General features: G+C 40.6%; 1 protein-coding gene across 3 annotated transcripts in view; it reads left to right on the top strand.

Moving 5' to 3' along the window:
• Positions 1–13,912, top strand: part of Stx8 (syntaxin 8) — a 277,290-nt gene that overhangs the window by 189,221 nt on the left and 74,157 nt on the right. The gene's annotated exons all lie outside the window — the stretch shown is intronic.

Raw genomic sequence — 13,912 nt, forward strand, 5'->3', positions numbered from 1 at the left:
TGTCCTTCTGGCTGCCTAGTGCTTGCCACTCTGTTTAAGAAGTACCCAGACCCCAGCCAGTAACTGGTATGTGCTCCAAGTGAAATACAGCTTTACAAAAAAAAAAAAGTAAGAAAGAAAGAAAGAAAGAAAGAAAGAAAGAAAGAAAGAAAGAAATACAGCTTTCTTTTATATTTGCTGCGATTTCCCACCATTGCTTAAAAGAAACAGTAAGCATTGTTGAGTAAGGTTAAATAGAAACAAAATTAAAGAAGGCATAGATACAAACAAAAACTATAAGATTTCCACATTTTTAGAAATTATAATAATGAATACATGCCTCATTAACTTGCAACTCTGTACAAACTCTGCCTACCACCCTCTGTCCACTGTGCTCTGGAAGAGTGTGTTCCCACAGGAACAGGAGCCATTGCAAAGCACAGCTAGCAGCCTAGACTAGGATCTTGTGACTTACTTGAGGCCATAATCAAGTCAATGCCCACTTCAGATTGCACATGTTTGAATGAAATAGGAGAGTTTGGGAAGTATAAGGGAATGTGTGCAAGTTGGAAAATAAGTAGGGGCTGGAGATGTGGCTCAGTGGTAGAACACTTTGCATAGCTGGAATGAGGCCCCAGGCTCCATTTCCAGCCCTGGAAGGGAAAAAAAAAGAAAGAAAATCAATCGATACCTTTACTGAGCTCCTTGGAAATGCAGTCTTGTAAACGCTGGTATTAGCTTTTAAATAACTTGACTCCAGATGTTGTTGCATTAATGAAGAGTTCGATCAGCTCTGGGAATCCATTAATTGCCTCCAACAGAACCTTACCAGTGAATTGATATTTATTTTTTGGCTTACCTTTCCTTTCTATTTCACAGCCAGGCAATAATGACAATTTTCAGTCAGTGAACCATGTTAAATTCCTTAGAATAACTGATTTGAGGTTCATTTTAAAATCACTATTGGTTTTCTCTGCCCATGAGTCTGAACACTGAGGTCAATTTCTCTGAATTAGCAACAAATTGATCTTTATATCAAACGTGGGTGTCAGCTGGGTTTGTGACACCAGCCTCCCTGACAGGTGCCGTGTCTCTCACTGTGTCTCACTCTGCTGTTCTGGAGAGTGGTGCTGATCTTCCTCAGTGGAACACATGACTCCATTGTCCTTGAGAGAGCACATGACTGTGAATGACTTTAAATCTTCTGTGGCTCCAAATGCCTGTTTCTTTTAGCCCTTTAAAGCAGTAATTCCTTTCAAAGTGGCTGTGGGATTTTTTTTTTTTTTTCTTTTCTGCAAAAGAAAAGAAATACTGTTTTAAAATAACAGTATTGCCAATATGGCATCTAAAATTCTTCATCATTTTGTTGACATATTGCCTGCCACAAGAAAAACTGAAAATGACCATTTTAGAAAATGAGTAGATTCAGTGGTGGTAGTCACTCAGCAGTGTGAATGTACTTAATGCCACCAAGCTGTGCCCTTGTGAATGGCTGGGTTGATAAATTTTATGTCATGTAGCTTTACCACAACAAGGTTTTAAATTTTAAAGCGAATAAATGCTTGCTATTCTTCATCCCCATAAACTACAGCAAAATTGGAATATTTCTGAAATTCCCTGACATCATCAAAGTAATGTGTCATGTTGCTACATACACCCATGTTTTTAAAAGAATTTTGGTGGGGTTTTGATGTTTTTGTTGTTGTTTTAAGACAGGGTCTCCCTATAGCCCCAGCTGGCCTAGAACTCATTATGTAGACCAGGTTGGCCTCAATCTCACAGATCCATCTGCCTCTGCCTCCCAAGTATTGGGATTAAAGGTATGTGCCATGACTCCCTGAATACCCATGTTTTCATGTGGTGAAATAGAATCTTCTTTACAAATGTTTTTTTTTTTTTTTAATTTTATGTGTATGAGTGTATTGCCTGCATGTGTGTAAGTGTGCCCTTGTTGTGCAGTGCCTGCAGAGGCCAGAAGAGGGTGTCGGATTCCCTCGGAACTAGAGTTATGAACAGTAGTTAGCCACCATGTGGGTGCTGGGAGTCAAACCTGGTCCTCTGCAGGAACAGCCAGTGCTCTTTAACTGCTGAGTCATCTCTCTAGCCCCGTGAAATAAAATCTTAATCATACCTACATATATTTGCCTAAACAAAATAGGAATAGGAACAAAAGGAGTTTCAAAAACCTGTAAGTCATCTCCTGAATACATAGGTAAGTAATGTACATAAACTAAGCATTATTATTGTTCCTCTCTTTTTCTTTAGTGTTATTTATATTAATATTTAGAAAGCATAGTTGATTGGTTGCTGATACACACAGTGTTGGCAGTTTCATTGAGAAACCCAGAGAAGAAGAGGAAGTTTTATGCCTGGAATGTTTGGTTTGCAGTGACTTTCGATCACTATTACCAGTCCTCTGACATTATGCTAGCATGGTTTCAGTAACAACTACTCATTTTGACATAGTCTGTATATCTTGATAAATTAGGAAAGTCTCTATCTTTTTGACAGTCTGACTTCCAGCTTATTTATAAACAAATCTCTAAGAGTCAGGAGATGTACTTTTTATTTTCCTGAGGTGATAGAAAGAGGCCTGGCTTACTGTGGCTTTAAGTCCATTGTTTCAGTTTTTTTTTTCTTTTTTGAAACAGGATCTCATGTAATCCAGGCTGGCCTCAAACTTGTTATGTTGCTGAGGTTGACCTTGAACTCCTAATCCTCCTGTATTGAAGGTATGTGCCACCATGCCCAATTTGAATCTATTGTTTTATAGATTCTTTTCCTTAGGTTAAATTTACAAATCTTACGGGCCTGGTATGGTGACACCCGCCTTCAATCCCAGCACTTAAGAGGCAGAGGCAGGTGGATCTCTGTGAAATCGAGGCCACCCTGGTCTATATAATGAGTTTCAGGCTAGCCAGGGCTACAAAGAGAAACCATCCCAATAAAACAAAACAAAACAAACTTATAATTCTTCTAAAATCTGATTCTTTTTTCTTTCTCCCTTTTTCTTTTCCCCTGTGTTTCTAGTTCTTGTCATTTTTTAAAAAACTGATTTGGAACTGCCTCCTGTGGCTGTTCTCCTACGCTGTTTCTTAAACCATAGTTTATATTTTTGATGATATGTGATGACTCCAGTCAGCTTAGTGATCATCACAGACTTAGATTTAAATGTTTCTCCCTCCCCTTATGAAATTGCCTCTTTGCTGTGAGGCAAATAAATGCTAGGCCTTAGGCAAATTTTTTAGAGTTTTCTTTTTAGAAATTCATACATGGGTACAGTGTATTTTCATCATGTCTACCCCTCCCTCCCCCTCTAACTCCTCCTTTGTCTCTCCTATACATCCCTCTCTCAAAGTCATGTCTTCTTCTTCTATAATTTTTGTTATATATATAAGCCTAGTGAGTCCAATTAGTGCAGCCATTTGTACTTAGTTGTAGGGCATAGACAGCCTATCAGGGGGCTTGTCCCTGAAGAAAACTGGCTCTCTCTCCCTCAGCAGCCATCAACTGGCTATAGCTCTTCAACTAGAGGTGGGCCTTATGAACCCTTCCCTCATCCATGTTAGAGTATTGACTGTTGTGGTCTTGTGAAGGCTACCATATTGCTGTGAGTTCCTGGGTGCAGCATTCCTGGCAGAAGACACTATTTTGCAGCAGGCCTTCTGGTTCTCTGCTTCTTATAAGCTTTCCACCCCCTCTTCCCTGATGTTCCCTAAGCCTTGGGTGTAGGAGCTGTGTTTTGAATGTCCCATTTGAGATATTCATTTATTCTCTGAATTTTGATCTGTTATTTTCTGTAATAGCCTCCATCTGCTGCAAAAAGAAGCTTCTTTGAGAGGTGAGGGCTGCACTTATCCATGGGTATAAGGATAAGTATTTAGAAGGCAGTTGGAAACTATATCAATTTAGCAAAATGGTAGTAGTAGGTTCCCCTCCAGAGACAATGACCTCTCCAGCCAAGAATTCTTCAGTAGGTTGATAGTAACCAAGCATGAGTTCCCTCCCAATTGAGTGAAACTTAAATCCAGTCAGACAGCTGCTTGTTGTGTCCAAAACATTAATGCCAGTATTGCACTCTTGGGCATATGCTGTTGTTTAGTGTACCACAGTTGAGTGTTAGGCATATCTTGCCAGGTTGTTTGTTACTGTAATTCACAGGATTTGCAGTTGAGTAGGGCTGTTGATAATCCACCCCACGCCACCCTTCATGGGGAGCTTCCATAACACCTTCCAACACTATGAGAGCTAGCCATCAGGGAGGAGGTTTCCAGGTCAGTGTCAGGTTGATTTCTCCAAGTCAGTGTGTGGTGTCTTCAGCAGTAGGATCTTACCCTCAAGTTCTGGCAGGCAACCAAGAAATTTTTTTAGGTTACGTGCGTGTGTGTGTGTGTGTGTGTGTGTGTGTGTGTGTGTGTGTGTATGATCTGTATATGCTGGTGCCATTGTGTGTATGTGGAGATCAGAGAGCAACTTTTGGGAATCAGTTTTCTCCTTTCACCTTGGATTTCAAGGATTGAACTTGGGTCATCAAGCTTGTACAACAAGTGCTTTTACCCACTGAGACATCTTGCCAGCCTAGTACTTTTTCATGAGAAAAAAAGCAAAGCCTTTGGGGGCTGTAAATACTAAAAGAAACATATTTGTAACCATTTTTCAAAGTGGAGACTGCCTGTATAATTTTATATCTGAAGGGAAGGGAGAAGAGCCAACTGCAGGGAGCCACTTCCTCTGGCCCTTGCCAAGGTAGACATCACTTGTTTTGGACAAATATAGTCAGCTATTTAAAGGCATATATGGCTGGGCATGACAGCACATGCCTTTAATCCTAGCACTCAGGAGCCCGAGGGCAGGTGGATCTCTGTGAGATGGAGGCCAGCCTGTTCTACATAGCGAGTTCTAGCTGGGGACTGTAGGAACACCCTTTCCCAAAGAGCCAAAAAAATAAAAACAAACAAACAAAAAACACCCATATATCACCAAATATATCATCTTGGAAAAGGAAAATAAAATTACTGATTTTATCAGTAATATCACTCAAAATGGACCCAATAGTTTTTTTGTTTTTGTTTTTTTTTAGAAGAAGCATTTCATTGCAGCTTTAACATACTCAATAACAGTTTCCAGAACAAAGACACATCTCTTTCAAAAGTGGCTATAAAATTTTTAGGTTCACTGTTGATTTAATACAGTTATACAATATTGAACTCAGTATGAATATTGACATCTGATTGCTGCTAGATGAGGAACAGCTGACCTTCCTAAAACAAAGACCTCTAGATAGGCTGACTAAATTCACCATATGGACAAGTAGTGGGGAACAGCTGGGGGTGACGACAACACAATGGACAGTAGCAGGGGGTGCCATCTGCTAAGTGGGTGTATAGATGAATAAAATGGTTTGGGATGTTCTGTGTGATATACACACAAAAAAATCAAATTAAAAAAATGAATTATATTTGAGGAGGAAGCATAAAAATTTACATCATGTTCATTAGTAGAGGTGATAAACATTACCATTGAAATCTACCCAATGACTTTATAGACGTACACAGGTGCCAAGGATCCGAGTGCAACTGACTATGACTAGTAATAATCAGATACATACAGACTGGAGACACATGTGCCAACATCTCAGTGTTATTAGCAAAAACAATTAGTATTTCTGTAAGAAACAGTATATTTTAAAATGAAATGGAGATCTTTTTTAAAGGTTAAAAACTCATTCAATTTTATGTCTTACAGGGTTTATACCAATAGTTTTTTTTTTTATGATAATATACAAATTCCGTTTCCAACACTCATTTCAAAGAAGCCTAATTAGGTGTCTTTGGCATTGCTAATGGTGGGAAAGCTGTTCAGTTTCTAGAGGACAAAAGGAAATAAGAAGTCTTTGACAAATTTCTGTTTGGGGCATTTGAGTGTCTTTGCAACCTTCTGCCCAGGGCCAGTGTGTTTATTTTCAAGACCATGCCTTTCATAGACAGTGATACCTCATTTTCTGTATGTTAGTGTTCAAAGTTAGGAGCCCTAGCTCCTGGGAGAGGATGCTGGACACAATCCTAGCTGGCTTTCTCTGAGCCAACAGCCTCACAGCACTAGCAACCCCACAGGAGGGCATTTTGATGAACTCTGGACTATTCCACATAAGTCAATCAATGGAACCAGATTCATCCATCTCCAAATCACATCTCCAGCTCTGTGGGCCAGGGCTCTTCCCTAGATTCTCTTCCTTCTCCCTTTATTCTCTCTTCCTAGTTCCCTGCTCCACTTTCCTGGTTTTTTTCTTTGTTCTGTCTTCACTGCTCTTCTCTGTTCATCACCTCAAGTCAAGATTATAGCTCTGGAAGGCCTCATACCCATGCTATATCCCACCCTCCCAGCCAGCACCCATAAAACACTGCCATCCCCTGGTTTGTTTTGTCTGCCTCAGCCAGCCAATTTCTCTCCTTGATGTGTTGCAGAGCTTGGAGCCATCTGGAAGTAAGTTACAGAATACAACTGAACATAGGAACGGTCCCAAGAAGTACATTTGAAATTTGTTATTGTATAATATCTCTGTGGTATACTCCACAGCTTACTTTTGAAAAAGACCTTCTGTATCTGTTTTCTTACCATTTACATCGTGTGTGTGTGTGTGTGTGTGTGTGTGTGTGTGTGTGTGTGTTGAAAGGAGGTCTTAGGCCAGACATGGTGATGCACACCTTTAATCCCAGCACTCAGAAGGCTCAGAAGGTAGAGATAGGCAGATCTCTGTGAGTTCAAGGCCAGCCTGGTCTACATAGTGAGTTCCAGGCCATCTGGGGCTACAGGGAGACCCTGTCTAAAAAAAAAAAAAAGGAGGTCTTGCTGTATAGCATGAACTGGCCTTGAACTCAAGATCGTCTTGCCTGAAGGCTTTGCGGAGCTATGATTACAGACATGCACTATACATTTTAAACTGTGATCCAGACAGTTTAACAGCTTGCTGTTTTTCAAAATTAAAGACCTAAACAACTTTCTACCAACTCAGCCTCATCTCATTGAAAGCTAGTTTTGGTTTTGGTAATCCTAGCGGTATATAAACCATTTTTCTTATTTTTTTAAATATTTTATTTATTATTTTTATTTTATGTGTATGAGTGTATTGCCTGCATGTATGTGAATTCACCTGTGTCATGCAGTGCCACAGAGGTCAGAAGAGGGCTTCAGATTCCCCTGGAACTGGAGTTAAGGACGGTTTGTAGCTGCCATGTGGGTGCTGGGAATTGAACCCGGGTCCTCTGCCAGAACTGTCAGTGCTCTTAACCACTGAGCCATCTCTCTAGCCCCACATTTTTCTTATTTTTGAAAATATTTTATTTGTTATTATTTTTATTTTATGTATATGAATGTATTGCCTGCATATAAGTAAGTGCACCTTGTTGTGCAGTACCCAAGGAGGTCAGAGTGGGCATCGAATTCCCCTGGAACTGGAGTTATAGATGGTTGTTAGCCACCCTATGGGTGCTGGGAATTGAACCCAGGTCCTCTGCAAGAACAACCAGTGCTCTTAACCACTGAGTCATCTCTCAAGCCCCATTTTCCTTATTTTTGTGTCAGTCACATTTTATGCAGAGAGGCCTGCCATGAATGTAGGAATTTGTCCTGGAAGCTAATGAGTATGTAATTTAGAACTAAATGTTAGAGTAAGGTTAGTATCTTCTATGGCTTTATTAACAAACTGTTTAAAATCTGTCTGTACTTGTATAATCAAAGCCATAGATGAGACCTTGGGCCCTTGACTCTTTTTGGTAGTAAAGAAAGTTTGTTTGTTAACCCTCATGGAGGCACTGGCAGTAACTAGTCAAGAAAGAGTAACCAAATGGAGTATTTCACCCAGCGGAGGTTTGATACAGAGAACTTGTTATAATACTGTGAGAAGGACTGAGAGGATGAAAGGAGGAGGTTACCCATAAAAGAGCTTCATAGCTCTGAAGTGGTGTTGTAGAGCAGAGGGGCATGTACACTGCTGCCATCCTGGGTGGGCTGCTCAGGCCTTGCTGCAGCTGCCCTGCAATGGCTCCTGGGCCCACGCAGAGTAGAGCCAGCTGAAGAGAGACCCAGCTGCTGCTGCTGAGCTCCCGAAGGGACTATAGATACCTTACAGAAACTGCTAGACACAGATAGAGGAGAAAAGGACGGCTTCACCCCTCTTGTTTTCTGAACTCTTACCAATGCCTTACACTAACGGAACATAACAGAAAGCCAGCTGCCGGGGAGCCTGGGAGAAGTAGTGTGCAGACTCTAAGCCCCAGCATGAAAGAGCAGAGTGAAGGGCAGGCGCTAAGAAAGGAGACAGCAGGCAGAGTGGTGCCTTGTTTGAGGAGCCTGGGGATGGTTTGTATATGTTCCACTGAACCCCACCTGAGGTGTTTGCAGTCTTTGGTATTTCTTTCACATTTACTAGGTTTTTCACAGACCTGCTGAGCTGAAAAAAGATCATATATCATATTCTAAGGACCCTTTGGCTTAGAACCATGCCAAGCAATATAAATTTCAGAAAACCCCAAGACAGAGACATGGTCTTGAACAGCACAAGCAGTATTGCCACATTGAGCTAGTGGAAGGGATGACACCATTTCTGCTGGCCAACAAATGGACCAGCCACCTTCACTTTAAATAATTGCATATGTCAACGGAGGTGCAACAGTTGGATTTAATGTCTTATCATCAGATTGGCTTACATACACCAGTTATTTCCTGTCTTTCTCTTTGTGAAAGAGAAAACTATGAGAAGTAGTCTATAAGAGAAAAACAGAGAGGGTTACTGGCTGCCTCCCTACAGTTTCAAACCTGAAGAAATGACTTAGAAAGTAAAACTGAAAGACGAGAGTATAAGAAAATGAACAGATGGCTCCAATCTCCAAATTATAAGAATGTCAGGATAGGAAGGCAGGAGTAAGAACAGGTCAAAGAATAATGCAAGAAATGTCTCTAGAACTGAGGGACAGGAATGACCATGTTAAGAGAATTCATTTGATACCTAGTTTAAGGAATGTGCAAAAAAAAAAGTATGAAAGACTTGAGTTCCTGCAGTCCCAGCAATTTGGAAGACTAAGCAGAAGAATCAAGAGTTTGAGGCCATGGGCCAGTGACATGACTCAGTGGATAAAGGTGCCTGCCACCAAGCTTGAAGACCCATGTTCAATCCCAGGAACCCACATGGTTGTCCTTTGATTTCCACACACATATTATGGCATGTGTACACACACACACACACACACACACACAAAATCAATCAATCAGTTAAATGCACAAAAGAGTTTGAGGCCAGCCTGGGCAACATAGTGAAACCTTGATACAAAATAGCAGCAACAAAACCCTTGTACTTCACAGCCTAAGGAAATTTCCCTCAGGCTTCCAGGGTGGATATAGCTGTCAAAGGATCTAATATCAGAATGACATCTAATATCTCAACAGAAACACTGGATGGCAGTGAAATATCTCAGGAAGCAACGAGCAACTGCACTTTCCTTGAGAAAGTAACTCTAGAAAGATCTGGGGTACTAGAGAACCTGGGAAAGAAACGGAAGTGCAAGACGGCAGCAGGAAGGCTGTACAGTAGACCAAGAGGACGGCCACTCACTAATGGAGCTAAAGGAACCAGGCATGGTAGCTCATGCCTGTAATCCCAGCCCTTGGTGGTGGAGGCAGGATGATTAAGAACTCAGAACCAGCCTGGACTGCATGAGACCCTCTCTTAAACCAAACCAAAACAAAACAAAACAAAAGGAACAGAGCTAAAGGTAAAGGGAAAAAATAGAATATCATGTTTTCCTGCAGAAACATTTCATTATGAGGATGAGAGATTTCATAGGAGGGAATCTAAACAATTAAAAAAGCGAGGCAAGTGTTAACGCCAGGAAAACACAACGTAACACAAGACAGAAACCATGGAATCTCACTGGCCAGATTTGAGGCAAGAAAAAGAGTGATGGCGGGTTTGGAATGTAGCTCAGTGGTAGAATGCCTGTCTAACATGCACGAGGCCCTGGGTTCAATCCCCAGAGCCACAGGTGTATGTATAGAGTCTAATTATTGATTTTTCTAAAAAACGTGTTCAAGGGGCTGGAGAAATGGCTCAGCGATTGAGAACACTGACTGTTCTTGGAGAAGACCTAGGTTCAAATCCCAGTACCTACACGGCAGCTAACAACTGCCCGTAATTCCAGTTCCAGGGGATCCAACAGCCTCTTCTGTCCTCCATGGGCATTGCATGACACTGGTGCACTTACCTACATGCAGGCATAACACCCATACACATAAAATAATAAGTAAAATATTTAAAAAATAAATAAAATAAAAATTACGTTAGAGTTTTCACATATCCATAGAGAAACAAGAAGAATTAATTGGTATGAAGATAAGGAGAAATTCTTCCTGCCAGCTAAGAAATGTAGAAGAATGCTAATATTTAAAGATACCTTTTGGGCTACAGAGATGGCTCAGTGGTTAAGAGCAAGTACTAGTTTTGCAAAGGATGTGAGTTCAGTTTCCAGCACCACATTGGGCAATTCACAACTACCTGTAAATTCAGCTATAGGGGATCTGACACCTCTGGCCTCAGTAGGCACTGGCACTCACATGTATAAACCCACACGCAGACCCAAACACATACACACATAATTTAAAATGATAAAATAAATATTTTTAGACCACTTTTTGCCAGATGTACTCACGTGCACCTGTAGCCCTGGCTATTCAGTACTTGAGCCTAGGAGTTTGAGGCCAGCTTGGACAAAGTAGTCTCAAAGGAAGATGAGTAAAGAAACAGTGAAAACTCTCGGGTGGATAGTTGTAGGAAACAGGATATTCGATCTCAGAGTATCATCCCACGAATTATTGATCGCAAAGGAGAAATGGTGCTTAAACAAACTGATCAAACTTGGCATCACCAGCAAAACATGAGAACTGGCAGCAGGACGCTCTGAACTGAACACAGTGGGGTTATACAGTGCCACCTCCGTGGTTTTTTATGCCAAAAATGTAAGCGTGAATCAAGAGATTCCAAAAGAACAGTTCAGTTGAGAGACAATCTGTGAGACAAGGAAAATGCATGTCATGAAAGAAAGAAGATGGAATGATGGTTGTGGGTTAAAGAAAGTAAAAAGACATGGAACTAAATGTTTGTGATTTTTTATTGGATTCTGGCTTTTGAAAACATACAAATACTGGGAAGTGAAGGTGGAGCTTCCAAGTTTAAGACCAGACCCTGTTTTTTTTTTTTAAAAAAGGAAGAAAAAAAAATGCCAGGAATGTGGCTCAGTGATAGGGCACTTGTCTTAGCATGTGCAAGGTCTTCAGTTTGAAACCTGCACCATAAATAATAATAATGATAGTTGCTGTTAATGATAGTAGTATGCATATGGAGTAAATAAAAAAGCACAGCTAATAGGACACTGATGGGTAAATAAGAGCATTTGAATGGGACTGTGTTTTAGGTAATGTGTCAGTGTTAAAATGTTCGGCTCGTAAATAGTTGAGTAGAGCAAGGATAGTGGGGTTGTGAGGCCTTTAGTTACATCTGCCAAAAGTTTTAAAACAAAATACCATGTGTTTGCATCTTTCTAAATTTAAGCAAACTGCACACACAGAGAAAATGAATGCTAATTACTATTTATTAAATGGAACGGAATAAAATATATTTATTATGCATCAATTAGCATATGTGGTCATTGTACTATACTGTCTTCTCTGTAGGTCTGGAATCTGACTACCACACAGGGCTATGGCATGCACACACCTACATACACATACCTACACACACACACACACACACACACACATACACACACTTTTGAAAAAGAAGAAGCCAAACCAAAGCACGCCTACACACATACCAAGCTTGCGTAAGCATTCTCAACTGGAATTCTTGCTGAACTCAAACTTATATTTATATTTCCATCCTTGATGTTGTCATATTGTGGGGAAATTTGTTTGGATGTTTATCTTCGTGCTAGAGCAGGCTTGCTGAGTACAGAGACTTGTACCTTAGGCTTCTGATTCCAAGAAGCTAGCAGGACAATGGGGCATAGTTGGATTTATTTGAAATAATGTGGAAGAAAATCTTCTGAGTCTTCCAACTTTTAAGAAAAGACTTAGCTCAGAAAGGTGAAGTCTGGATAGGGATTGAAAGTTTGTTGTGAATGGAATGGCCTGATTGTACATGGATTTGCTTCCCTTTTTCAATATAGAACCATTAGAAAGATAGTATTTCTAATAATAGAACCATTATTAGAAATACTGTCTTTCACATAGGATAAATTCCTTCATTTTAGGAGCTTGCAGCTACCAGTATTCATTTTGCGAGAGCCTTCACTATGTATTGGAATACTAGTCAACCATAAAAATGAATGAATTAGTGATACATGCTGTAAAATAGATGAACCTTAAAATAATGTGCTAATTAGTGGAAGCCACAAACAAAAATCCCATATATTATACGAATTCATTTTTATGAAATGTCCAGAATAGGAAAATCTATCGGCATGGAGAGAAGATCCTAATTGCCAGGGGCTAGGAGTGGGAAACTTGGGAGACATGCTTAATGGGTATGAGCTTTTCTTTCAGGCTGATGAAAAAGTTCTTTCTAGAATAGTAGTGATAATTGTACAACATTGAAAATTTACTTGGTGTCAATGAATTCAAACTTTAAAATACTAACTTTTGTTATATGTATTTTAATCACAATTCATAAAAAAAGAAAGGGATAAAACCCGTTCCATGTATAAATGCTCCATAAAAATAAAGACTAATTTCTATCAGTCATTTCTCTGGGCTCCTATGGTACAAAGCAACACAGACAATTTGGGACAGCTAGGGATTTCCTGGTTTCAAAGAATAAAATAGTGTTCTATATGGTGACCATTGCTTATTAAACTAAGGGAGTCAAGGTTGCAGCTCAGTGCTGGGGTAGGAGCTTAGCACAGATGAGACCCATGTTTAATCTCCAGCACCAAAATGAGTTACCTAACTAGTGATGATACAAATTATATGTTGGGGGCACATCTAACTTTGAAGCGGATGATGAGGAAGGGCATTCCTCTGAGTATATCCCTCCCTAAGCTGTCAACTCGGTCAAGGTACCACTTGGACTCTGATTCCCTGTGACCATTCCTAGGGTGTTGCTCTGGCCAGTCAGCAAGTTGGAGGCCCTAGGAGGTCTGCTCATTTCCTGGACTCTGGGTTTCTCAGTTTGTTTTCTTTTTCCTCAGATACTGTGTTTGGATGCATGTAAAATCAACGGTCAGACTCATAGGTTAGAAGGCCCCCCATCAAGTGTTCAATAGTTTTCCAGTTTTGTCAAGAACAGTGACCATATGTGGCCAAGGTTAGTGGTTTGTGGTCTTGCTAACTAAACTTTTTCCTTCCATGGTTCCTCTCAAAAGTTCTTAATTTTCCATGACACACCAGTGTCGAGGATTGAGGTTAAATAGGATGGACAGGCAGACTGCTGTGTGCTCTTGTGGTAATTCACAGTTGAATCAAGGGCAGAGATGTGGGGCAGGCAAGGAGACAGAGATGAAAGGAAATTCAAAAGAGTGATAAAGTGCTTGCCTAGGTAGTGGGTGAGGAGGAGGGAGAGAGGGATAGGAGAGAGAGAGTGCTACTGAAAGGCAAAGAAGTCTTCTGGAAATACCCACCTGTTCCAATGCAGAATCTGCTTTCCAGTACGTAAAACTACCTGTCTTAAAACTGAAGGACCAACAGTGACTTATTTCTGGACGATTTCCTTTATCAGTTTTAAGCGTAAAAAGGGATTGTGAGCCAGGTGTGGTGGCGCACGCCTTTAATCCCAACACTCGGGAGGCAGAGGCAGGCGGATCTCTGTGAGTTCAAGGCCAGCCTGGTCTACATAGTGAGTTCCAGGACAGCTGGGGCTACAGGGAGACCCTGTCTCAAAAAAGACAAA

This window comes from Nannospalax galili, unplaced genomic scaffold (genome assembly GCF_000622305.1).
Source record: "Nannospalax galili isolate Female #2095 unplaced genomic scaffold, S.galili_v1.0 scaffold146, whole genome shotgun sequence".
Lineage (NCBI taxonomy): Eukaryota > Metazoa > Chordata > Mammalia > Rodentia > Spalacidae > Nannospalax > Nannospalax galili.